The sequence below is a fragment of the Neolamprologus multifasciatus genome, chromosome 23 (genome assembly GCF_963576455.1).
Source record: "Neolamprologus multifasciatus chromosome 23, fNeoMul1.2, whole genome shotgun sequence".
Taxonomy (NCBI): Eukaryota; Metazoa; Chordata; class Actinopteri; order Cichliformes; family Cichlidae; genus Neolamprologus; species Neolamprologus multifasciatus.
Genome location: NC_140460.1, coordinates 20,170,091 through 20,197,995, shown reverse-complemented (window position 1 = coordinate 20,197,995; position 27,905 = coordinate 20,170,091). Strand labels below are relative to the sequence as shown.

The following is a 27,905-nucleotide window of genomic DNA, read 5'->3' as shown; positions in this document are numbered from 1 at the left end:
CATTGCATAACTGCGCCCGCTGACCGCCACTAAAGTCTGTCCTGAGATATTATGCCTCAGATCTCTGCACCTTTTGTCCCCCCCTCATAGCTCCGCCTCCACCCCTGCTGACTCCACCAGATTAGGGCCAACTGCTGACATTATGTTCTTGTTTCTTTTTTTATCCACATTCATTTGTTTTCCTGCTTTTCATTACGATTAATGCTTGAGGTGAGTCATCATCAGTGGAGTGGAGCAAGCGCTCTCAGTGGAGGTGGGCGGGCACTCAGGCAGCACAAACTGATAATGTGCAGCCATTGGGAGCATGTAAAGTGATCGATACGACACCTGAGGAAAGACTTTTAAAGGTTTGATCACCCCCTTTCATACGTGGAGCGATCATAAAGGATTATCTCAACAGTTGTGGGGGTTTATTTTTACTCTCGAGCCTCCGTCTGCTGAGATCAAACTCAATCCAACCTGAGGATAGAAGCTTTGCCCACCCTCCTCCAACAATCACACAGACATCTGTACTGTGTTATGTAAAAACAACAACAGCAAAAAAAATCCAGCTGCAGATTCAGACTCTGACAGGTGGAGCTGCAGATTTAAACTCCCAGCCAGATAAATAAAACTGGACATCATGTAAAAGATTTATTTGACTGTAGAACAGCAGATGTCTAACATTGTCCTGCTTTGGTTCTGCGGTTTAGCTGTGGTTTTATCTCAATGCAGCCAAAACCAGCTCCAACATTACTGCTCAGTCCCACTCATACTGGCTCTTACACCCACTCTCCAAAGCAGGTCATCCACCTCAAATATAGTACTCTTGCCTGAAAAACATACCTGTTCAGATAGTTTCAGTTTTAATGCACAGTGTCAGTTACCCAACCTTACCATTAAAATGGTTGTTGTTGTTGTTGTTGTTGTTGTTGTTGTGTTTTTTTTTTTTTTTTTTTTTTTTTAAAGACGTAGTTATATAAATTTCCTTCTTTTAGTAAACATCTTATTTTTGGATTCCTCTAATTTTCTAATTCTTTGTCTACAGTATAGTTTTTATTAGTGACAAGATTCACAGATTTATTAATTTGTTTTGTTTGTTTTGTTACTTTGTTTCCCCCTGGTCCATTACGGACCCGCCTTCTTTTGGATGTTGCTTGTTTTCTTTTTTGTTTTCTTTTTTTACTCCACTCAGTTTTGGCTTTGTTTAGGGTATACCACCTTATTTTGGGTTAGGGTGTTTTGCTTTTCTAGGTCCCACTTTATGGTGTTTTTTTTCCCTTTTATGACCTCAACTAACTTTTGTACACTTCCTTTTTAGCTGTTCAGCTTTTAGACCCACCCAAATATGGTTGTTCAACACTAGGCTTACCACAGAATATAGAAGTTTCCTACCTCGGCCAAAGTTTCCTACACCAAAATAAAAGCAAAATAATAAAACTTTCACCAATGTGCTTTTATTTAGGGCTACCCCAACCTCATTTTTCCTTTTTTCTGGAAATTTGTTTGTATCCTGTATCCTATTTTTTTTTTACTTTTTAAATTTTTATAGAGAATAATTTGTTTAGGCTCCACCCTCTTTTGGGGGGATGTCTTTTTTTGTTCCACACCTAATTTGGGGAGTAAATGCTTTGTTAGAACTCCAGTGGCCTGTTTGCTGACTTAAAGCTAACGATATCCAAATACAAAACCAATTTCACATTATTTTGTGTGTATTTAAAGTCCTGATAATCTAACATGGATTTAGTTGATGGCAAGGCTTCCTGAATTCACCTGTGTAGCATAAGAGTATCCCAATAAACATCAGAAAATGTGCCTATTAACTTTATCTTTTTGATAACTTTAACTCTTTTGAACATTTTGTCTTGAAGATGTTGTTTTTTTTGGGGGCCAGTTTAGGGCTGTTCGATATAACGATATATATCGGCTGACGATATAAAAACGTCTATCGTTTCATTTTACGCTATCGTTTGTTTCGTGGTGTCGCAAAATAAACTGTTTACGGCAATATTTTTTCATCCTTTTGATGGTCACTGTAGTGGCTGTATTAATTTCTTGAAGTTCTCTCATTCTCTTATATTTTATATAACCACACTACGGACGGACAAGCGCCTGTTTTTATGCGTTGTCGTTAGCAACAACGACGGTAACACCATCGCGTGTCCGCTTGTTTATGTTGCACATAAACCTTTCACAATAAAGCTCAAGAATCTGTTGAGACTTTTCAAAATAAACTGAATCACGTGAAAGAGCAGATTATTTACGCATGAGAAGTAAAAAAGAGCCGCCAGGTGCTGAAAAATAAACCTTAGACTCAAACGTTAGAACAGGCTTTTCCCCGCAGCACGCCGTGTAATAAATGCTCACAAAGAAAACGGCGGCCATTGCAACTTTATGTCTAAAAATGTATCGTTTCATGCATCGGTTAAAACACTCGACTCCAGCTACATGACGCGCAGCTGGAAACACTTCCCGCAAGTCGAGCTGCCCGAGATTCATGTAATTTACAGGAAATGTTACATTTTTGTGATTTATATTGTTACCAGACGATAGAATTCTTATATCGGGATATGAGATTTTGGTCATATCGCACAGCCCTAGGCCAGTTTCACCAAATGTGCAACATGTAAGCTGCAATAAGTCATTTAAAATTATTTCCTCTCACTTTTGCTGACCTGATTTCCAAAAACAGGGACCATTGTCGTCATCTGTGCTATATCCACTTTATCTTTAAATGAAACCAGGTATAAATAGGCGGTTGACACTGAAATGCTGGAACAAACACAAATATTTATCCCGCACCGATTCGCGCTGTGTTTTAAGATAAACAAGTTAACCAGGATCCCCGAGCAGGTCCTCATGGTCATTAAGCCCAGAGGATACTCTTATTGATCGGTCTGCAGAGGAAGCATCTCAGGGAGGCGGGGAGTGGAGGGGGGGGGGATATCGACTCGGGAGAAAATGTCAGAGCCGTGCCGTGGTCTGCATCCTACTGTCAGAGATGGATTAACACGCATTAGGAAGATAAATACCAGTTCAAATGAGCTGCCAGTCCAGCTGAGTCCAGACCTCCCTGTAGCTGGCCTGCTCTGATTTGAAGCCTCTGCAAAGATAAACAAGATAAATTACGAGGGAAGCTCGTGTTGCAGCTGATTAATCTGGCTTTGAAGATGCAATTTCATCTTGTTTCGAGTCATTTTTAATGTCTTTATGAAGAATAAATGGTTCAGTTTTGGGGTTATGAAAACTTCAGTGTCGTTACAGCTGATGATTCCCCCTTCAGGAATCGTGGGTAGTTCGGCTGGATTTAGCCGAGCTGTTTGAATGCGTACACAGGGGATTCCCTTGTTTTTTTTTACTGTGGAGGTTTTATAGCCTTCACAGTGTTTCAGTTTGCTTTTCAGTATCACAGTTAAACGGAAGCTGCTTTTCTCTGGATTATGGTGACATTAGCGTAAAGTTTATATGATGACATCACTAAATTTGCAGCACTAAGATTCATGACAGACCTTAAAGCACTTACCTGCCGCTGCACATCGTGTGCTCGGCTTGTATTATTCTTATTTACAGGGCCATTGTTACCATATCCCCACATTTTCCTGACCTCCATCTGTCTGAAAAGTGTGGGAAGTTATTTTCTTCTGTGTCAAGATTTGTTCCTTCTGTCTGTCCTGAAAGCTTACGCTGGATTTGGAGAAAGGGCGTTAAATTGTGCAGCTTCCTCCTCCTCAGTTTGAAGTAAATCTTCAGCAGATGGTCTCACTGATTGAATTTAAGGCTGTAAATATTCTGCCTGAGACACTCGCTTATTCTGATGATTTAGGTTCTCACATCTTTATCATTGTTTGTTTATTTTTCCCACTTCATCTCCTTCATGTTTGAAGACTTAATTATTTGTGCTGGCTGTACTCATGCCTGTCTGTCTCATGTAAAGTTGGCTGTTGATGTCTGAAACTTTGCACAGCTTTGGACGACAGGATGGAAAACATGCGTGGAGATTATTCACCGGTCTGCTGTAAATCATGTTCAAGTTATTGCGGCTCAAATTTAGATGGGGGCAAAAAAGGCCAGTTTTTCTGTTCCAAGTGTTTCCATTTAGATGAAAATCCAATAAAAACTGTTGGACAGTAACAGGTTAAACATCCAGACGGTGGCGTCTCTCCTCGTTTGCTGTAATTGGGCTCAGCTGAGGGAGGGTCACCTGTTAGCGATGCTAAAAATACCCCCACTGTCGTTCTGCCTGCCTGCCTGCAGGGCCCCATTAGGGTGATGTGCTTATCATCCATCCCTCAGTGTGTGTGATATCCAAACACATGACTGCACTCGAATGCAGCGGTGCTTTACGTCAGCTGTACGATTGTCCGCCACCGTTGTTGTGTTTTAAAGGCAGGAGAGGCTCTAAGTCGTGTAATGAGAGAGCCCCGAGGAGCTACAGCCTTTTATTATACAACAGGACAGATTTAGGTTCAGGAGAACCGACTTAAAGATAAAGTTTGAGAATATTTGATTGAACATTTGCTCTATAAAAAGGAAAGTCAAATTAGAGGTTTGTGCAGTTATAAATCAGTCAGATCTGAACACAAACACATGAAACACACATTCTTAGCTTCAGTTTGACTCACAGTTTTAAAGGAAACCTCCAGAGAAATCAGAGAAAAACCTTCCTGATATTATCTTAGATCTGTTTTGCAACTTCAGGCCAATATTGACTGTTTATTAGATATAAACCTCATTATGAAGGTTTCATTAAAATTGTGCTTGCTCTGTATTCTAACAGATCTGATTTGTATAATGCTTGTTTTTACTGTAATAGAACACTGACATATAAAACAGTTAGTTCAGAATCTTCCTGTATTACAGCACTTAAATGCTAGCTGTCTGTACATGCGTAAATGTAGACTGCTAAAGATGACTCTCTCTTGCTTGTATATGGCCCCAGAATAAGACTGGTTACACCCAGGGAGAGAAAATCCCAAACCAGAAAGATGGATGGGTTAATCCCAGAAATCCCAGGCTAGCTGCTTACCATCACTTCCAGTCTTTATGCTAAGCTACGCTGACTATCTGATTCCAGCTTTGTACTTAAGGTTGCCCAAACAAACAGATGATAACAAAAAGAAAAGTTTTACATTTCAGTATTGTGGCTTTTTATAATAACAAATTAGAATCATTTCATAACTTATGCAAAAACTCTGTACAACCCAACACATCTGTCCAACAGAGAAACATCTGTTCTCTCACGTTAGCAGTTTATTTCAACCTAAAAGTGTCAAGTGTGTTTTATCTATAAAGGTCAACATCACATGTTAGAGCTAGAGTGAAAACAGGACGGCTACCTCCTTGCATCTAGGAAAAACCTGTGTTGTCATGGTGATTGCATTCATTTTTTGTTTTTTGCATCTAGTGACAGATTGAAAGTAGCTGCACTGACCAACTGGTTGCCCAGAGGTTGAGTGTGCACCACCCTCAACCACTTCTAATAGCAAGGCAATTGTGCAGGTCACCTCAAGTGAGCCAACCGGTCTCTAGACAACTGCAGCTAGATTCAGATTGAATCACTCTCAGACAGATTGGCAAATGTTTGCAAATAACTGCCGTCTAATTGATAAAAGCAGACAGATTGCCAATATGATGTGGTCAGTCTGAGTCAATTTGCAGTGATGATCATAATTTGTCTGCAACAGAGGTCTCATCTCTGCTGTTTGCCGGCTAGTTGTGTCATTTTTTCAGTTAAATTGTTGTCCCGCTGTGACTGCATGATTATTTGTCTAGGAATCTGAACTTCTCTTTCAGATTGATCAGGCTGGATTCTGAATATAAGCAGTCAGTGTGAATTTCTGTGTATGCAGTTTCCAATGATTTGTCAAAGTTGACACAAACAGATTGCATGTAATTGCCAACCTGACCTCATTTAGTTACAGACTGATTGCAGATGGACTTTGTGTTGTTGCTGTTTTACCAGAGTTGCTCTGAAGATGCCAGCTGACTGCAAATGGTTGCAGACCATGTCCTCATCTTCGAGCAACCATGTCAAAGTCAGCGAGATTGTGTGACTGTAGCATGAAGGTTCAAAGTTCATCACAGGCATAAAACATGAAGAAAAATGTCTGTATATTTAAACAAACACTCAGAAATAAGACCTAACGCTCTGTTTGTAATGCTGAAACACTTTAATGTTATCTGACGTTTGCTGTGTGTGCTGTGTGGTGGAGCCATTTTAACATGGTGTTTATTGTATTTTATTTATTGATTTATTTATTTTTTCATATTTTTGGTGCAGTAATAAAAACCTGTAACCCTGTGGCGTGCAAGCTGGTGATTGTTCATAGCTGATATACGAGAACTTTAATGGCACATTAAATCTGTGGTGGTGACTGGTGTGGGAGCTTTCTGACAAACATGAAACTGCACAGGAGGATTTCCCCTTCAAAACACTGAGCTGCTTCTTTACAGTGAAAACACTCGAGTTGATTCTTTTCAGATGGGAACAAATACAGTTTTTATTTTCAGCCGAGCTCGCGGGGAACACACAGAAAGAAACAGGAAGCAGAGAGATGAGGGTTCAGGGACAGACTCTTCTCTGTGAGTCCCTTCATCACTTTGAGTCTTGACCTTTTCTCTGCCTTTAATCACAGCCTCTCTGCTCAGCCACAAAGCACAGCGAACACACCGAGCCGTGGCTGGTTACTCGATGTTTTCAGGTGGAAATCTGAGTACGACGCTTCAGAGCTGCTAAAAATGTGCAGATATCTGTTAAAATTTGAGATGAGGCTGAGCTGTGACTCACTGGTTCCACCTTTTTGTCTGTGCAGAGCTTTTCAAACCTGGTGATTGTTGTTTGTTTCCTATTGGAGATGTTTTGGCTGATCACTGTCGGCTCGTTGTCCCTTCTATTTGTCTAATCTGTGTCGTCTCATGGGGACCCCCCACCGAGACGCCACTGTTTGTTTCCTATTAATCCTTCTGCTTGGTCGAATCAGAGCCTCCGTCCACAGACTTTCCCCCTCTGACCCCCCTTTTGTCCAGACCAAATAGTGCAGGGGATGAAGAGTTAAACCAAGCAGAGCTGCAGCACATTGCTGTTTCTGAAGATTTCTGTTTACAGCCTTTAAAAAATGTATTAATTTCTTTCTCTAGGATTATGATAAACAGGTTTTTCTGTCAGTTTTCGGCACATAAATCAGCTGCACGCAGAGTCTTACAGGTGTGCCTATGGAGTATTTACCTTTATAGCCATTTATCTAATAGCATATACTAGTATCTGTGCTCCTCTGTCAGTCGGTCTCCCTCCTCTTCACTCAGAGAAACAGTTTTAATGGGTCATTGTGTCTGAATAATGCAGAGCTCGGGGCTTTGCTGCTAAATTTGGTTCAGCATCTCCTCTATGATAGGCTGATCTATATCTCTCAATGCCTTTCGTCTTTTTTTCTTTAAAAAAAAAATCCATTACCCCTCCTTCAGTGTTTTTTTTTTTTTCTTTACATTTTGTCCTCCAAAAATGCTTCCTGCTCTGCTCAGTGTGAGGTCAGAGGTCGCTCTGAGTCACGGCTCAGTCACTGAGCGAGCAAACATCAGAGGCCGGGTGTCACCGCCTGGAGAAATCCTCCGTGTTCAGACATTAAAGTTGAGATTTGGATGCGTTTATCTGTGCAGAGCTGCTTTTTCTGTGGTTGGGAGATGATCTGTTCCTGCAGAGCTGCATAACAATGAGTTCAACACAAACCCACTCGTCTCTGCACTGCTCAGAGGGTTTGGAAATTTGCATGTGTTGCACTGATGACTCGGACACAAATTGTAACCGGAGGAGAAGGAGCTCTCCGTCTGACCTGCATTAGGTCGTATAAAGGTGTCTGACCTGTCCATCCTGCTCCTTTCCTCCCTCGGGAGTTGTGCTAATGAAACCGTACCTAATCTCCGTGTGACCCTCACAGGTCAGTTTGAACAGGTACTAGAGGAAGCTTTTCTTTTCATGGTAATCAAATGTCATGTTCAGCAGCATTAAAGACTTACCAGAGAGCAGGCCCGAACTTTTTTATTAAGGGACATGGACAAAATAGCCTTGTGAAGTGTCCCCATTTCTTTTCTCATTTAGCTGTCACACTTTGGGCAGCCCATTTATGGCATTCAGAGCTACGCTGACACCTCACACAGTTCAACAAAAGGGCCTCGCTGCCTCTGGTTTGTTCTAGAAGGGACGTTTGATTTCATCTCCTCCCATCAGATGATGCAATCAAGTTCAGGCTTTTTCCTGCTTGTTGTCCTATTTGCTGACAATCTGCCTCAAATGTGTTTGGTTCTCATAATTCCTGCCATCAACTGTTTAAAAATGCTTCATGAACAAGTCACCAAGTCATTAATAACGTTTTGTGTCGTTTTATATTGTAGTGTTCATTTACGGTAGCCATAAAATCCCAATGCACACTTGGAGTTGCTTGTTGGCACATCTTTAGGGAACCACAGAAGGTGTGTCATGTGTTCTGATTGGTTGCTTAGGATCTTTGGGTTCATGAACTAGGTGATTCACAGAGAAAGTGTGTTAGATATCTAACATTAAGTCAGGCAGGCTGTCTCAATAAGAGACTGAAGAATTTGCAGGTGAGAGGCAAATGCATGAGTGTTTTGCTTTTATGAACAGATGAATGCTTCAAATTTGTAGCTGCTTCTTCTAATTCCCTTCTCACCTGCATCCGATCTATCATTTTAAGGCCTATTTGAACTCCTTTGAAACCTATCTGCTGGGCAAAAGGTAAGGCAGGAATTTCTTTCTGCAGAAATAAAAATAAAAGAGAAACTCTGAAATCAGTTAGATGAGTGCAGGAGAACATGGTTTGATTGATTTATCCCGCTGAACTAAAAGCAGCTTCTGTTACCAACCCCATAAAACCGGAGCCTCAGTCTGATTTTTTTTTTCATCCCCCATCATTCCCATGAGGAACTGCTCACTTCTCTAACAGTTCATAAAAAAAAACAAAAAAAACCAAGGTTTACGGCTCGTCTCACGGAGCTTCCTCATTATGATCCAAACTCACCACAAATCAGACAGGAAATCCCTGCATGAAACCATTGGCTCAGACTGATATGATGACATCTGAAATCACTCATATCCTCCAATAGGTCTTAAATGTCACCACAATGTCCTAAAGATGGATTTCATGTGTAAAACCAAACACTGATTTTACACTGGCACTGATTGTTTATTTTCAAGGCCTACAAACAAATGTATGCTGGCTAAGCAATACTTTTACAACTGGAAACGTATGCTTTTGGTATTAGTAGCAGCAGAAATATGTCGTTTGTGAAGGTACCATCAGCTTTGAGCCATGTCTCTCATGGAAAATAGATTTTTAATCTCAATGTGACTTTTACATGGATAATAAATCTTGTCATTGTGCTGATTTAATTTGATAAACAGTACAGTGTTTGTGTTTTCATTGAACAAAACCAGGAAATGGAAAGGAACTGAATGAAGAAATTGAATGAAGGAATAAAAGATGGATGTAATCACCGTGTCCTCGGTCGGTGCCATTTTGGTGTTTTGAAATTTAGAGCTAAAGAGCCATAGTTAAATGCTTTTTGTCTTTTTTGACTCTCGTGGGACAAGAAATTACACAATACACATCAGCTATTGTTCAGGAAGACTAAAAATTCAAGTCAGTGCAATTTTATTTATATAGTGCTAATTTGCAACGACAGTTTCCTCAAGAAAGAAATCAGGGGAAATCCCAACAATCATCTGAGCCCATATGAGCAAGCGCTTTGGCGACAGTGGGAAGAAAAAACGACCTTTTAACAGGAAGAAACCTCCAGCAGAACCAGGCTCAGGGAGGGGCGGCCATCTGCTGTGGCCGGTTGGGGATGAAAACTAGCAACTGAAAGCGTAAACTCACCAGTAAAGTGCTTATTAAGGTAAGAGTTGAAGTAAGATGCTGAGTAACCCCGTGTTGGCCATTAGAAAGACTTTTAAGATCTGGAAAATAAAATCTTGGCCTAAAAGTTCTTAAAGCAACACGAACAGTCTCCTAGGTTATAAAGATTTAGCCTAGAAAAAATGTGATCACACAGTAAGTTCAGAAGTGTCCTAAAATCTGATGAAGTTTTTCTTTTTGAAGGAAAGCTTAGAGACTTATAACAGGATTTCCACTGGTTAGGGCGAGTTAGGCTTGTTGCTCTGAATATAATTAAAACCACCTGAATTAAAAGCCTCAAAAGCAACAAAAAAAACAAAAGTAATGCACAAACTACTTAAAATAAGGGATGAGGTCGTGGATCATGTTTGGGAAGGTTCTGTTAAAGTCAGTCAAGGTTAGTTTTTAGTTACCTGTGGAAATAATAAAGCAAAATCAGTGTTAACATCTTTTTACTCTGGGCCTTCTTTAGAGAATAATCCAACTTGTTGTTGCACATTTATTGTTTAAGCTTGTTTTCGGTTGTGATGCTACTCTGAATCCATATTTATTCCCAGATATAAAGTTAGTTAATTAACGTTGATTGCCTTGGGGCCGTCTTTGGTGGTGAATCTGTCCTTGACTTGTCATTTTATGGATTCTTGATGAGTTCCTTTGTGGTTACAACGCTGTCTCAAGTCTATATTGTTTGTTTAATAACTGGTTACTGACGAATGCAGGAAAGTAGGTCGAACACTGAATCTGTGGCTGGCAGAGTTAGTGTTTGTCTTTGTGCGGTGTGAACAATAACCGTCTAGCTTTCTGTACGTCTATGATGCGGAAGCAGCAACTTGTATCTGTGCAGCTGTGATGTCCAGCTGCAGCGGGCCTCTATACTATGAAGGAAGCTACAGACACTGACCTGACCAAAACAATGGCCGAGCCGAGGCCAGGTATAAAAATAGGCTGCCTGTTCATGGGCTTCCTGTCCTCTGCTTAACAATGCTCTGCACATTTTTATGCCTTGTTGGCATGAAGCAGTGACTTTAAAATGAGACTCTTGACATTATAAACTGCTCCCCGCGAGAAAAAAACTCAGTAAAGCTCATTAAAATTGGAGAATATTGAGTTACAGACCGAATCAGAGCAAGTAGTCGAGGAAGATGTGGATGAGCGGACACAGCAATCCATCTCTACCCAATTCCCAGGGGTGGGTGATGTCACTTCCTGCTACATCGATCTCTTCTGGTAAGGCGCAGCGCTCTGGAGACAGAGTGTCGGCGTGAGGCTTTGATTTTTTTTTTTTGGTCCTGCATGATTCTGAGGCATGCAGCAGATGCTTGGGAGACCCTCGGGGCCTTGCCATGTTCACCGATAAATGATTTATTGCCTAATTAATCTGACTCCTCCACCACTGCCATCATCCAGCCTAATTAGACCCTTGTACTGTCCCCATGAAGGCTTAAGGTATCCAAGAGGTGCTGATAAGACCTTCCTAATTACCTTTATTTGAATAGCATCATATTTATCTTAATGTACCCATTTTTTTTTAAATTAAATTCCAATATTTTCTACTAGTTTTGCTTAAAAATGTATAAACTGGAGCCCAAGTATTTCATGACATTTTTGCAACATTACATAAATGAAAATTATGTAATATGTTTTAGACATCAAGCTAAGTCAAAACCTGTCGATGTTTTTAATATCTAAAAAGAAACGTTAAAAATAAGAACACTATGTTTACATTTCTCTAAATCTGGCTTTTTATTGTTGATTTAAAAAGCTGGGTATTATCTCAGGCCAATATAAAATATAGATGTACCTTCCAGTGGCTGGCAGGGTTAATGTTTGTTTGTAAAGTGACCTCATCTTATTATACTGAAGTGTATAAGGAAATAATACTAATTTGGATTTGATCGCACAGTAAACACTCTGTTTCAAGTTTCAAGTCTTTTTGGCTAAAGTTGATTTTCATTTTGTTAGTCCAGACTTGTTATGTCTGGTTTGAAAATGTTAAGCTGATGGTGACCAAAGCGCTCAACTCAAGGTTTCAAAAATGGACATTTTAATCTGTCTATTTAACCTGGCTATCTGTTCAAACCAAATTCAGCCACAACAACAAGTCTTTGACATGGCATTAATTAGTTTGGAGTCCACTCTATCGCTAATAACAGCTAGACATAGCTGTTGTAGTTAAGTTGAAGGAGTTGAAAGCTGTGGAAATGTTTTTGACCTTGACTCGCTGACTCAGCCAGCGAATGAGAACTTATTTGGATGGGAGCGTATCGACCTTAAGACTTCATCTCTACTGTATTCTTAGTCAGTTAATGAAAAAATCGAGCGTTCTGCTTTCAATTTCTAGAAATTTTTACTAAAACTGTCACTATAAAATGGGATTGCCATCGACTCTGCAAAGCTTCATTACCATATGTGCATTGAACGAGGGTTCTGTTTTCTGATTGCTTTTGTTAGGAAAAATGGCAGAACAATGCACGCAGAAGATTAGCTCAGACAGCACAATAGGTTTTACAGTCCCCTCTGATTGCTCATATTATGTAAAAATAGGATATAGTCAGCATGATGATCAGACCTGCAGCACAGTGGTGACTTTGAAGCTGAGCATGCCTGAATCATCTTTTCTAAGGGTGGGTCATGGTGTCCTTCAAAGGGATGTAAACCTGACACAAAGAACAGAAAGTGATTTTACAGAGTCTTCCCCATCTGTCCTTCATCCAGAAAAATCAATTGTTCCCTCAGTGTCTTCAGAGCACGCTGCCTTTGTGCGAGGTCACCATCTGGCAGGAGTGGCTTCTCTGCTCTGAGAGGCTGAGTGGATCGTAAAACCTTCATAGAACAGGTGGATCCAGTTTGGTACTTCCTGTGTGCCGAGTTTGCCTTTTCAGTGCCGGTTTTACTCTTTTACCCTAAAAGCCTGTGAGAGTAAACATGCCATCAGCCGAAGATATCCTGTCACTGACCTCTGACCTCCCTGTGCTGCTGAGGAAGCATATGTGCCATCACTGATCAATAACAATCTCATCAGGAAACTGTTGTTCCTCTTGTACCAGTATTTACAACTGCACTTATTCATGTAGACACAGACAGGTACATTGTTTTAATTGTATTGTATTTAAATCTGAATAGTCAGTAACAGTGGTGCGTAATAGTTTAAAGGGAATCAAAGTAAAGATATGAAGCAAGAGAACTCGTGAAAACAAAAAAAACTTTAAATACAGTTAATCAAGGATATCCAGATATGAGATGTAAATCACTTAGAACAGCAACCAAAAGAATCTCTTTCATAATAATAAAAAAAGAGACATTTTTGACATTTCTGTAGAAGTAAATCAACTTTTATCATTGTTTCAGAAGAAGAATATTTATAGATTGCCACAGCCATGTTGTTGTTGTTGTCGTTTTTTTTAATTGACTAGCATGTAGGTTAAAATCAATAAAAAACCCAGCGGAAATCATGGATTTATGGATTAGCACCAAAAATATCTCTTTTAGTTTGTTTGTTTCAGCAAGAAAACCTTCACAAATCAGTTGCTATTGCACTGTTCAAAATATCTGAATTTTGAAGATTGTCATCCATCAGTATTTGGAGGTATACTCTAAATCATCATATTTGATCCATAAACAGCAGAAATATTTAAATTATGTGATTGTCTGTTGCCCTAAAACAGGTTAAACTTAGATCGAGTACAAGTTTGAATCAAATGTTCCAGGTTTTACATGACCAGTAGATGAGACTCTTCAGCACAGTATAGTAGTGTCTACATCAGGGGTAGGCAACTCCAGGCCTCGAGAGCTGGTGTCCTGCAGGTTCTAGATGTGTCCTTTATCCCTTCACAGCTGATTTAAATGGTTAAATTACTTCCTCAACATGTCTTGAAGTTCACTAGAGGCCTGGTAATGAACTAATCATTTGATTCAGGTGTGTTGACCCAGGGTGATATCTAAAACCTGCAGGACTTGCCGACCCCTGATCTGCATATAAACGTATGTAACAAGTAGTTTACAATGAAACAGTGTAATTAATATAAATGGTAAAAAGAAATGTCCAGCACGGTGGCATGGTGGTTAGCACTGTTGCTGCACAGCAAGAAGGTCCTGAGTTCAATTCCACCATCAGGTGGAACTCCAAACTTTCTGTGTGGAGTTTGCATGTTCTCCCCGTGTTTGCGTGGGTTCCCTCCGGGTACTCCGGCTTCCTCCCACCGTCCAAAGACATGCAGTTTGTGGGGATAGGTTAATTGGATAATCCAAATTGTCACTAGGTGTGAATGTGCGAGTGAATGTGAGTGCGAATGGTTGTCTGTCCCTGTGTGTTGGCCCTGCGACAGACCGGCGACCGGTCCAGGGTGTACCCCGCCTCTCGCCCTATGACAGCTGGGATAGGCTCCAGCGCCCCCCGCGACCCTGAAAAGGATAAGCGGAAGTGAATGGATGGATGGATGGATGGTAAAAAGAAATGTCCTAAAACAGAACCTTGTGGAAGACGAGTAGTTATCAGTTCAGTATTTGAATGAATAATTCACTGATAACGTTTGAATTAAAATGTATTTAAATTTTGTGTGAGTTTTTTTTTTAAAGAAATCCACAAAAAAACCCAGCACAGTGTTACTGTTCTTATCCAATGCATCGTTCAGAGCCAAAGTCATTGCAGAATCAGGACAGTAGTTCATATTGGGCTCAGAATGTGATGCTAAAACTCAGGTAAACAATACTATTTGGAAATTATTGTGTATTTATTAAGGTTTCTGTTTTTATTATTAGCCTTATACTTTCCAGTAAGCTATAATTTCATTAATTAATTAATTAATTAATTAATTTTCATAATTTTCATTTGCAACATTGCAGAATATAATATCCAACTGTGAGGTTTTGAACATACTGTATTCCAATTTTTCATACTTGATGCTAATGTCTGTCATGTTTGCAGATGGATGTTATAAACCTGGGTCAGCTGTTTACCCACCACAATAACCTTGTTTTTTATGAGAGCATTCGGGATGTAAAGCAGCATGTGTGGGCATATTCTGGACTCCTAACCCAGAATATGGTGTCAGCATCCTGCAGCACTTTTAAATGCCACTGTATCATGGTCTAATTCATTGTGACAACACAGTTTAATTAGCTTTACGTAACCTTAGACCGCAGCTTTATTTATTCAAGAAGCTAAATATGCCTTAAGTGCTATAAGTGAGCAGATTTTGCTTTGTTGTTTCCACATACATGAAGATGGAGAGATGGTAGGTCTCACAGTCGTTCTTGGCCCTGATGCTGCAGTTGCATGCCCGTTTGAAACTGCAGACTTCTCATCACATTCTGCATGCGAGCCACGTGAATAGTTTCATTTTAAGTGAGGGATTATGAATGTGCTTCTACTGTAGCTGGACAAGAGCTCTGACCCCTGCAGCACCACAGGGCCTCGGTTTTTGGCAGTGTCACAGAGCTTCTGGCTCACTGAGGCTGTTAATGCTGTAAGCTGGTTTACATGCAGTCATTGATCGAGGTTTGGACAGAGGCAGAGACCAAAAAAGACCAAAGTGAGGCATATGGATGACTTTAAACCCCTCAAAACTCAGTTTGAGGCACTGCAAAATGTACTGCTGACCTCTGACACTTTCACCCTTGATCTGTGTTGCTGTTTGGATGATGTGTGTGGCGTCTCTGGATAAAAATAACTGGCAGTGATCATAATGCCTGCAGCTGAAGGTTTGACAAAGTGTGAGTCATCCTGAGAGCTGCAGGGCGGCTGAGCTTCAATGAGCAGAGAGAGAGAGAGTTTCTTCAGCCATCAGAGCACCGATGCACTCGTCTTTACTTCCTCCCCTTCCCTTGTCTCTCCTTGTGTCCTTCATTGCTTCCTCTAATCGTTTCTCTTCATTTTGCCTTTTCCTCCAATTTTCCTCCAATATTTCCTCTCCCTTATCCCTCTCCTTGTTTCCTTTGTTTCCTCTCCTCCTTTCATTAATTATTTCCTTTTATATTCATATTTTTCTTTATTTCCTTTAGTTGTTTCCTTCATAATTTTTATTTCCTTTTCTATCCTTTTTGATTTGTTTTCTTGTTTCTTTTTCTTGTGCCCTTATTTCCTTCATTCTCTTCCTCAGCTCGTTTCCTTTATTTCCTCTTTCCCCTTCCCTTCATTTTTACACCTTTTCTTGTCGTCCTCGATATTTTTTCTCCTTGTTCTCTTTGCTGTTTCCTCTTCCCTATTTCCTCATATTCTTGACGAATATTCAGGACTATTCTTGTCTTTTCCTCCTTTTTCTTTCTTTTTAGCATCCTTTGTTATTTGCTCTCTTTTGTGTCCCCTTTTTGTGTTCTCTTGTTTTCTCTCTTTGTTCCTTCTCCTTGCTTTCCTTATTTGTTTCCTTTCTCCTTTCCTCTGCCCTTATTTCCTCATCTCCTGTTTCCTTCATCTTGGAGACAGTGTAGGGTTGTGACAAAGAAATATGAGGATGAGGAGTTAAAGCTGTCAGTAGAACACGTCTTGTTTTGTGGTTTTGTGGTTTTATTGATGACATGGAGCTGTGTCACTCCATAAGAGCTGTTTCCTCTCTGAGCTCCTCCAGGAGCCTCCTCTGTCCTTGAGGAAACATTTGAGGATGCTGAAAGGATGCTTCCTGATTTCCTGTCCTTGCTCTTCATCGCTCTCCTCTGTGATTTTATGATGACTCAGCCTCTGGCTCTCTGTCAGTCTTTTATGGATGAAGCAGTTTTTCAGCAGAAATTCCTGCTGCGTCACACCGCCCCCCCAAAAATGTTTCTGCACAGGAACCAAAAAAAGAAAAAAGATTTATGAGATCAAACGACTGCAGGAAATCTGAATTCAACCTGACTTTTCATCTCCTTCATCTGACAGGAAGTAAAAGAAACACCTTGCCATATTTCCTTTGTTGTTTCTTCTTCATGTCTCCATAGATGTATCCTTTCCTCATTCCCTTAATTTACTTTCTCTCCTCTTCTTTTGTTTCTTTGTTTTTTACTCTTGTTTGTGTCCTCACCTTTTCTTGTGTCCCTTACTTCATTCCTTTATTTCCTTTGTCATTTCCTTTTACTGTATCCTAAGTTGTTCCTCTGCTTTCTTTCTGTTTCCATTTCCTCTCATTTTTCCTTTGTTTCCTCTCCATGGATCCTTAGTTAATTGCTTTCCTTATTTCCTTTCCTATTTGTTTTTACTTGTCATTTCCTATCCCTGACTTTCTACTCATCTTCTTTCCTTTATTATTTCCTTTTCCTGTTCTTGTTTCCTATGTTGTTTCCTCTCCTCGTTTTGTTTCTTTTGCTGTTTCCTCTTCTCTCCTCGTCGTTTAAATTGTTTCCTTTCATTTTAGTTCTTCTTGCGTCCTTTGCTGTTTCTTTTCCTCACGTTGTTTCCTTTGTTTTTTCTTTCCTCACTTTCCTCTCCTTCATTTCTCTTCTTACTCAATTTCATCTCTTTTTTTTATTTCCTTCATTTTTTCCTCTGTTTGTTTCGTCTTCTTATATCCTTATATTCTTATTTTATTTTCTCGATTCCTCTCTCCTTTGTAGTTTCCTCTCCTTGTTTCTTTGTCTCTTTTAAGTTCCTCTGCTGTTTTCTGGTTTCCTCCTTGCCAGGTTTAGCTTCTTTTAAGTGGCTATGAAAGGCTGTAAAAAAATTTCTTCATAATTGTCTAGAGTTAGGAATTAAATATTGACGAATGGTGTTTGTCTGAGCGTGGGAACAAATCAGCCATTACCTGAAACTCAGAGAGATTTCTGTGACAGAAAGCTGAAAGCTTCCCGATTTTTGCTTCTGCTGAAGAGGAGCAGAGGTCTGACATGAAGAGGGGATGAGGAGGACGTGAAACAACAAGGCATTCTGGGAGAAAATAGGCCTTGTGTGAAAGGCAGCTTGTGTGGGAAGCCCCGAATTCCTAAGTTGACTCGAGAGGAGGAAAACCAGCAACTGAAGACGGCTACACAGACTCCATAGGACTCGAGGCATTGTGAGAAGAGTAGAGTCTGTCAGAGCCAGTCCATAAAATATTCAGGGACAGATGTTTTGATCAGAAAACAGCAGCTGCCTTAGAGGAACATCCACCTGCCAGCGAGCGTTGGAAGGAAACTCTGTTCGCAGCTCAGACTTTCTGATGGGAGAAGCCAAACTAAACAGCTGATTTAACAGCGACAGACGTGATAAAAAAAAACCCCACGGAAACAACCACAGACAGGAAACGCTTATCCAGCGGTTCTGTTTGAACTGCAGAAAAAATATGACCAACATAAAGGAATCCCACACTGACCTGCTGGGCGAGTTTACCGTTTCACAATAGAGAATAATTATAGTACCATGTAAACCAATGGGTGGATTAATCTATAATAGTTGGAGACTATAGAGACTATAGAGAAAAAAACAAACAAGAAACTGTCAGAAAACATCAAACTGGGCCCACACTAACAGGCCAGGGTCACTTCAGTCACTTACACCAAAGCTGAGAGAAGTACATGCCCACTTCCTAATCCCCGGACAGCCTCATCCCTGCTCGTCTCTTCTTACGCCTTGTTTCTACCAGCATCTACTTGGTTTTGCTTCAGTACCATCTCAACGTGGGTGTGATTGTTATAGGAAGGCAGCCCGAAAGTCCTGTGACATCATTTTCAAACGACACAAAAACAACACAACAATGGAGGACATCGAGGCGATGCTGTACCTGTCACAGAAACCACCTTGTCGCTCGACCACAGTGTTGGTTTGTGTGTGCAGTCATTTTCCTCATTGTGGGATTTCAAAAATGGCAGGTTTGATTCTTGTGAAGGCGTCGCTCTCATGACTCATCCAGTGACATCACTCCCTGCCCAGTCAGATTTCTCCAGTCTGTTGAGGTCAGGTTTTTGGTGCAACTCGCTTGCTTGGAACTCCATGCGAGTAGGGCCTAACGATGTCTGGTACCACGTAATAGAAAACCTAAAAAGTGAGTCGAGTCAAGTCGAGTAGGTGCTAGTGGAAAAGGCAATAGATGGTCAATGGTTTAGTAACTTATACAGTGCTTTTCTACTCCGTTTGAGCACTCAAAGTACTTTCTTACTACAAGTAGAAAACGACTACTTATAGTAAGAAGTCCCACTGTAGATTATTTCCTCTATGATTGGCTTTAATATGAAACTGCTTGTCTCTTCTTGGATGGTCAATGGTTTGGTACTTATAGTTCTTGTCTACTCAATTTGAGCTCTCAAGGTGCTTTCTTACTAGACGTAGTATTGGTGATATATCTGAGAAAATTGGCGTAGTTGCCTTCTAAGTCGCCCTCAGGGTCTCACCCTTGTACATGTAAGAATATAGGAGCACATACTTCTACATGAAGGTTTTATCACCAGTGACCCATCACTATCATCCCTAAAAATGTGAGCCTCTGTGCTGATATGAGCTTAAATGTCACTGAAAGTTCAGTTTTATGCATTAAATATGTTTAAAAATATCCAAATGTAACCTTACAGATTTATCTGTCAAAATTAGCAGTAATTATAACTAGCACGCAGAGTTTATTGCTGCTTTAGGCTGAAAACTTTTCATCATTATAGTTTCATAACACTGCAAAGAGCGAGAGTGACTTTTGACCTCGGCAGACATCAGCCAGTTGAGTTTGTGCCTCGAACGTTTGAGCCAAACAGACCCTCGATTCTTCTCTGCGGAGTCATTTCAGGAATGATGAGCAGAGCTGCAAGAATCTTTCCAAAAACCTTTTTCACACCACAAACGAAGAAAAGACTGAATGTTGAGTCAGAGGATCCCTCCGGCATCTGAATGTTCCCAATAACATTCCAAAATACAGAATTCATAATTAATGAAAAGGGCATAAGCTTCCAGAATATCCTTAGAGAAGGACCAGGATTACTCTGTTATCGACATGTTTTTTGGGGGCAGTGCCTTGTGGATTTTTATGACTCGGTGACCAATATTTCCACCACGACGGATGACACTTTGAACCTGTGAGGGAGCAACAGGTCGTCTGGAATGGGTGCTACAGTGGCGTACTGAGGCAGAATTAAAATGACAATAAATACAGAGCAGAGAGAAAGCTTGTGGGAATAAATCATGTGTTTATGAGATTAAAGTCGTAAATTTAACAGAAAAACACTTGAATATTAAGGCCTCAATTTGGGGGGAAAGCATCCTCACGATTCTCTGAGATTAGAGTTGCAAATTTATTAGAATAAATTTGAATATTCAACAAAATAGTTGTAAACTTGTGAATAAAAACGCGAGTCTTAACTCTGAGTTAAGGCTAAAAATTTCTAGGGAAAACTGTAAACGCTTTCTGATCACCTGTTTGCTCAAGTATCGAGTGGACGAGCAGAAACAGGTGTGCATTTGTGATTCATGAGAGTGTGCGTGTGAGGTTGGCCTTTCATGTTTGAGTCTTTCTATTTGTTTCATTGTGTGTGTGTTTGTGTGTTTGGCTCAAGGCTGTTACTGTGATTCTGTATCTGTCGCTCTGCATTTGCACTTATTCCTTTCTCTCTCTGTGTGTGTGTGTGCGTGCGTGCGTGCGTGCGTGCGTGCGTTCGTGTGTGTGTGTGCGTGTGTATGCATATCCTTGTTCTTTTCTCTGTCACTTGTGATTCACTCTTTACAGAACAAGCCTCATCCTGCTTCACCCTTTTTTCCCTTTTAATAGCAAATGTTGTTGTCGTGTTTTTACCAAAAAAATAAATAAATAAATTCCACCTTAAAAAAAGAACACTCTTTGGGTATAGATGACTCGCTCTGATTATTTCACATTATGCTGTTGAACTAAATAATAAGGCTATAATCAGGTTTGGACTGTTGTGGACCTGTCCTAAGTCTCACCAAAATCCCATTCAAAACCTCCACTGAAAATCTACAGTTTTAACTCACAGGTACAAATACTGTCCAGTTTGTCCTGTGAGATGATGTCATAGCTAAACATACTATTATTTGGAGTCATTCAATGGAATCATGGGACATGCATGAGGTCATGGGAGGTTTGTAAATAGTGGTGCCTGTCTGCTTTGTTCATGCATGATTCGGTCATTGTAATGAGTGGGCTGGTTTCACTAGAAATCTGTCATTTAACACATAGGAAGTATTGCTTAGTTTGGACTACAAAATGACGGGATATCTACAACTATATATTCTTTGAGTTGTTGAGTGGACTTCTGGGAGATGTAGGAGGTCACCAGATGAAAGGTTTAAAGGTAAATATATCTGCTGAGTTCTGCTTGATGGGGTGATCATACGGAATCTATTTTAACACCTCCACCAACACCATCGGTCCTTTTAACTGTCATATGGAAGCGTTGCCCAGTTTGGACTAAAAAATTATGTAAATAGGCTAGAGTAATCTTTGGGTTGTTCTGTGGAATTCTAGGAGTTGTAGGCAGTGACCAAGTGATTTGGCACAATGATAGGATTGTTCATACTTGATTCAGTATTATACAGTTATGCCTTGGATGGTTCAAAACCTCCTTTGGTAATCTGCTGGTTTTACAAACAAATACAAATATTGTTCATTTTGGAAGAGGAGAAGAATTCATAACCAGAGCACACTATTCTTTGGGTTAATAAAGGGAATTCTGGGAGTTGTAGGCATTCACTAGGCGATGCAAAGGAATGATACACCTCATTGTTTTTCTCCTTTGAGAGGTGTCTGTTGCTGTGAATTGGCACTATATAGCTAACATTAAATTGAATTCATACATGGTTTAGGACAGATGATGAATGAACTGATTTCACACAAAATCCCATTCAAAAGCTCCATTGGAAATCTGCTGTTTTAACTCACTGATACAACCACTCTTCATTTTAGCCTTTAAAATGATGTCATGGTTAAACATACTATTATTTAGGTCATTCTGTGGAATTCTGGGACATGTAGGAGGTTATGGGAGGTTTGTAGATAATTGTACCTGTCAGTTTCTCCTTTGTTCATGCATGATTCAATAAGTGGGCCGATTTCAAACAAAATCCAGCTCAAAAGCCTCCATGGTCTAAGAGAAGATGCTGTAACTAGACTACAGCATTCATTGAGCTGTTGAGTGGAATTCTGGGAGCTGTAGGAGGTCAGCTGGTGTTAACAGGCACATAAAGCGGGCACATTTTAAAGCTTTACAGCCTCGTGAAACCGTCAGTGCCTGTTTAATGAGACACATGCTGGTGCTGAGTGCTGGAGGACACTTTGACCCGGTGCAGGATAAATATTCCTACATCTTCTTTCCCACCACATGCTTTTAATGATTAACCAGTACAGAGGAGCCTGACCCAGTAAATCAGAGCGGAGCCACGGCGCCCTCTGCAGGCCACAGCATCCAATTTTCACCTTACAGCTTTGTCTTATGGAAAAAAAAAGTCTCATGCTTGACCGTGTGGTTTCACTTTAAAATCATTGATTACAGTATTGAGTAGACATTTTATGGTTTACCGCCGATATTGACAGTTTATCTGCATTTTTGTGGTGTTTTCACCCTGAAATAGTGTAAAATGTGCTGTAAATAGATTTAAAACATCCACATTTTCTGTCTGGGTGTAAGTTTTGGGCTGCTTCAGAATCTAAACATCCTATTTTTCATATTTGACTTAATTAGTTTCATATTTTTAATAACTTTCAATCCAAAATCTGGAGTTATTTTAGCAAAGTCCTTATTGAATGTGATTCTTGTGGGGGCTTTTTACAGCCAGTATTTTTAATAAATTAAGTTATTGTGACTATTAATGCCCTAATCTCACTTCTTTACCTATTTCCTTATTTTGAGACTTTAAGATGTGTTTTTTTTTTTTTCATATTTCACAATAATTTCATCCTTCTTGTGAGAAAAAACAGCTTTAATTTAAACTACAGGATACACAGTGTAGTGTTTTCACAGTGCAGCAACGCCCCCTGCTGATGAAAAAGCTCACGTCTTCTTCCTCTCACAGCAGATTTCAGGCTCTGTCTTCTTCTGTGGATTTCTTTGGCGTCACGGCTGTCGGCTCGTGTTTTTCTCGCCGTCACTCACAGCTTTTGTCAGCCCTGAAAGACGATAAAGAGTTTCCAAAGAGGGCACGGCTGCGTTTTTGAGGAGGAGAGCCCTCACTGAGCATGCCCAGGATTTGCTTAATTTATTTTTAAGTAAGTCACAAGAAAAGGGAAATAAGTTAGAAAAGAAAGCTGGAGCTGGAGGCGGTCTGATGTGAGAGGTTCTCAGAGTGTCTCTGATGATGAAAAGAAGGTCTGAGAGGCCTGAAAGAGGAGCCGCACACACAGCACAGCCGAGGGCAGAGAAATATAACAACCAAGCAATGTTAGAGACTAAAGTGATGAAGTTGGTTCAGTATATTTTATATAGGATTTTTTTTTTTGTCATACTTACAGACTATCCTTTATCTGTGCAGATGTTCTTAAATGTTCGGATGACATTAAGGAACGTTTTCAAAAATTTCCATGCAAAAACAAGTAAAAAAAAAGATGATGTGAACAAAATGACTTTTATTTACACAGTCCCTGTCTGTTACTTCTTGCAAAACACGAGCATGATTTTAACACAAATACACTCACTGAACGACTGAATGAAGAGTTTCCAAAGGGGAAAAGTTCGAAAAAGAAAAGAAAGCTAGCCATTAGGGGTGCTATGATACTCTTATCGATTTTGAACCGTTCATACAGTGCTTTCGGTTCGGTTCATATGTATAGAACAATACAACATTTTTAATTTATTTTATCAACTTTCCTTCTGACGGTGCTGTCTGTGTTGAGCGGTCAGTGGATCTGCGCTCGACAGTGCAGCCTAGGCGGAGTAGTCGAACACAGATTCACTGAGCGCAGGGCAAGCTAGCAGACAGAAGTTAAGCTCTCCTTGCAACATGGCAAATTGAACCTCCCCCACCCTCATTCAGATCTGGCGTTTGGAACTATTTTGGTTTTCATGTGACATATGACCCTGAAGGTAAGCACGTCATGGACTAAAGTAAAACAGTATGTTGGATGTGCCAGCAATGCTCAATTACATGGGTGGGAACTAGTGTGTTAGCGCAGTTAGCTCGTTAACGAGTTGGCCGTCCAGCCCCACGCATGGGGAGATCCGCGGTAGCTAGATTTGCCGTGTTGTGGCGTTAACCTCATTTCAGATTAAGGCTGACAGCACTAGTGGGAACACAACGAATATGACTGCACATTTACTCCGACATCATCCTAGTGCAAAGACAAGTGGAAGCAGACAAAAACAACAAGCAGGCATGCTACAAACTTTACCCGAGTCATTTAGACAGCCGTTAGCACATGATTCTCCTTATGGGGACCTGATATGTTTAATATGCTGCTGAGAATATAGCCCAGAAGAAGCGTATAGTATAGCTTTTATTTTGGAAAGAGCCATTTCTCTGTAATAAACTCTCTTTTCCAAAGATGAGTGATTCCTCAATCAGATACAGGGCTCACAAAATCGGGCTAGCGATTTTTCCAGTCGGGCTACCAAAATCTCTCTGCCCTGCCCGTCGGCCTATCATAGGAAGGAAAAATATATGTCAATGCTTTTGCATTCTTTCGAAATGTAGCTGGGTAATTATGTCATTGGCATCGGTAAGCCACTGTCAATATGTGACATATTGAAATCGTGTTTGAATTTGCGCTTCTTTTTTGCTTTCACTTTGCAATCACGCGAACTGTGTATAGAGAGCGACAGCACTGATTGGTGAGTGATGATAATTTGCGCACCAATTCCTCTGACATCGTCTTATCAATCATTAGCTTACTATGCAAACATGACAAGTGAAATCTCCCGCAGCAAGCTTAAACATGTGAGAGGTTGATCGCGCAGAGAATCACTGAGCGTTATGTTGAGTACCTGTGTAAAAGCAGCAGGATATATATTTTAGTTCTGCTGAGCCAAATAAGACAGGTCAGGGTGAAGAAGTGACAGCCAAAGAAAAGCTTACCACAAAACGGAAAAGTTATGACAAATCAGACTATAAGGCAAAAAGAAAGCGCAGCTTTATGGTTTCATGGACAAAAGAATTTCTGTGGCTGCAATATAACAAGCTAAATAACCAGGGCTGCACATAAGTGGTCCGCAGGTGCGCATTCGCTGTCAAAATAAAAAACGCGCACAAGATAAGAAGTTGCAACGCGTGTTTGCATACATAAGATTTTCTGGAGGAGGACAGACATTTGTTTAGAACTCTTAAAGATGTCGAAGAAGCTCCTTTAAGCAATTACTGTGGTGTTCCTCCACCTCCAAAGAAATGTCAGAAGGAGTCCGAACCACAAAAGAAGCGCGTATTCTCGGAAAAGTGGTTGCAGGGGAGATAGGCCCTCCAAAGTGTGGAGGCCTATCTCCCCTCACCACACTCCCTGCCGGTGACTGATGCCCTCAGGGGTCGGTGCATTGTTGGTTCTTGGTGTCCGGGGCTGGGCGCTCGGGTATGTACCGGCTCACTCCCGGTGGCTACTTGGCGGGGCCTGGCGCCTGCTGCTCGGTCAGGCCTCTTCCGGGGCGCGGGGGGCCCTCGGGCCTCCGGCCTCTGTGCCTGCGGCTCGGTTCACTCTGGCACAGCTGGCTGCCGGCGGAGCCGGCGGGCACGCCGGTGCAGCCCCCTCTAGCTCCTGCCCGGTGGCTACTGGGTGACCCCTCGTCTGGGGATCCTCAGCCCTTCCCATGAAGGTGGCACGGATGCCCCTCCGGTGGTCCTCCTTGGGCTCTTGCACTCTGGGGCCTCTGGATGTCTGGGGCCTGGATCTCCTCCATGCCTGCTTCATGCCCTGGGGGACAGGGCTATGGCTCTCTACATCCTCTAGCAGACCATTACATGGGGAAACCATTTGAATACAAGCGCGCCGATCCACACAGGTGTGCACATGGGTGTTCACTGTTCGTAGACTTAAATCACACCTTTCTTGGCTGCTACTTCAAAGCACATTGTGCGCTGTCTGTCCTGCGTGCTGCACAACAACATTCAATATTTAGTATTTACTGCTGTTTACACTTAGCTAGATTAATGCGATGGTGTTGTGTATAGTATGTTGCTTTGTTTTGTTTTTTTTGCTTGTTTTCTATTCTTTTTCTCTCAACAGGTGATCCCGGAGATATTTTTTCTTCCCCCCTTTCTCACTGTCCCTCTCCCCTTCTGTTTTTCTTTTCCTTCCTCTTTCTTTCTCCCTTTCCTATCCCTCACTCATGTCTGTCCCGTCTGTAACAACTGAAAATAAAATAAATAATAAAAACAAAGGTCGATCAAATGGACCAATACGGCAATGCCATGATGATCCATTTGGCAAAATAAATCCATTGGGTATCCTTGTTGGTCTTCAGACAACAATTCTGATGGCTAAAGAACCAAATGGGACAGGCGGAAAAAAAAAAAAAAAAAAAAAGGAAAAGTGGTTGCAGGAGGTGAGCTGGCTTCAAACAAATGATGAACGCACAGAGATGTGGTGCAGAATGTGCCGTGAAAATTTAATAAATGACAAATTAATAAAAAGGCATGAACATTTTTTTTGTATCGAAAAAATATTGAACCGTGACACCAAAGTATCGAACCGAACCGAACCGTGAATTTTGTGTATCGTTGCACCCCTACTAGCCATATATATGACTTATTCACACCAGCCACTTTATTAGGTACACATGCTACTACACCAAGGTGGGCCTCTTTTGACTTTAGGCTTGCTTTAATACTTCATGGCATAGTGTCGCACAGCTGCTGCACATCCCAAAGGTGCTCTGCTGGATTGAGATTTGAATACAGACAACTAATTGTCAAGTTCAAGAAACCAGTTTGAGAGGTTTAGGTGTGCTGTCCTGCTGGAAGAAGCTTTAAGCAGATGGATACTGTGAGCATGAACGAATGGACATCGTCAGGCACAATACTCACGCAGGCTGAGGTTAAACGACGCTCAGTTGATGCTAAACCTTTCATACAGGGCACGATGGATCCATGCTTTCATGTTGAGTATCGCACATCAAGATCAAGTAATGTTTGTCCACTCCAATGTTGAGTCTGTGAATTGTAGCCTCAGTTTCCTTTAAAAGGAGTGGCGCACATTGTGGTCTTCTGCTGCTGTGGCTCGTCTGCATCAAGGTTAGATGCTTTTCTGCATATGGTATTGTAACAAAGAGTTACTTGACTGTTATCTGGGATCAACGAGCCATTTTCACTCAGAGAACTGTCACAACACTGAGATGGTTGTGTGGGAAAATCCCATCAGATCTGCAATTTCAACCGTGCCACTTTCAGAGTCGCCTAAATCACCTTTCTTTATAGTTTCGATGCTCAGTTAGAACTTTAGCAGTTTGCCTTGATTGTCTACATGCTCAAATATATTGAGTTGCTGCCATGTAATTGGCTGATGGCATAATTGGATTAACGAGTTGATGGTGTAACTAAGAAACCGATCGACACAAATTTACAATTAAGTCCTGACAGTTAAACAGTTTTTTTCCTTTATTTTTTTCTTCCTAGCTGCTGTTTCAGGTTAAATCTGATGTGTAGATGTTTGATCTTTCAAATACTTTGTGCTGAAGCATCCAAATTATTTAGATTACTGAAGTGTCTGAAACTACATATATTGCCTACACCTTGAAGTCAACACCAAGCCTGTAGTGTTAAAAACTATGTGATTACAGCGCACTACTTTCTATTCTCTCCAACACACCAATCGACCAGTTCCTGTGAAACTGATGAAACGCAGCAGGAGAAGTAGCTTTCATGAAAAATTCATGTTTACGATTAAAAAATACCACAGCGGCTCGGTCACTTAAAGGTTAAGGGAGGTTTTCAGGAGGGATCACTTCCTGAAAATGACATTTGAAACCAGGCAACAGACACAAACATTTAAATATGTAACTTGTGATTAGCTGTAATGCAAAAACGTAAGAAATATGTCTCACCCTGGTTTTTCAGCTCTGATGAACTACAAATCTTACTTCATTAAGGTACCACCTCATATTCTTTTATGGGCAAACTGTAAGACCCGAAGAGCCTGAGAGCTGGGCTTGAACATCTACACAACATCTGACACACCATCATCTGCAGATGGCATGCATCGTCCAGCGGCAAGACCACCAGGAATCAAC

At 40.8% G+C, this 27,905-nt stretch overlaps 1 protein-coding gene across 7 annotated transcripts in view; it reads left to right on the top strand.

Annotated features, from left to right (window-relative positions):
• agap1 (ArfGAP with GTPase domain, ankyrin repeat and PH domain 1) overlaps positions 1-27,905 on the top strand; it is a 186,048-nt gene that overhangs the window by 13,056 nt on the left and 145,087 nt on the right. The gene's annotated exons all lie outside the window — the stretch shown is intronic.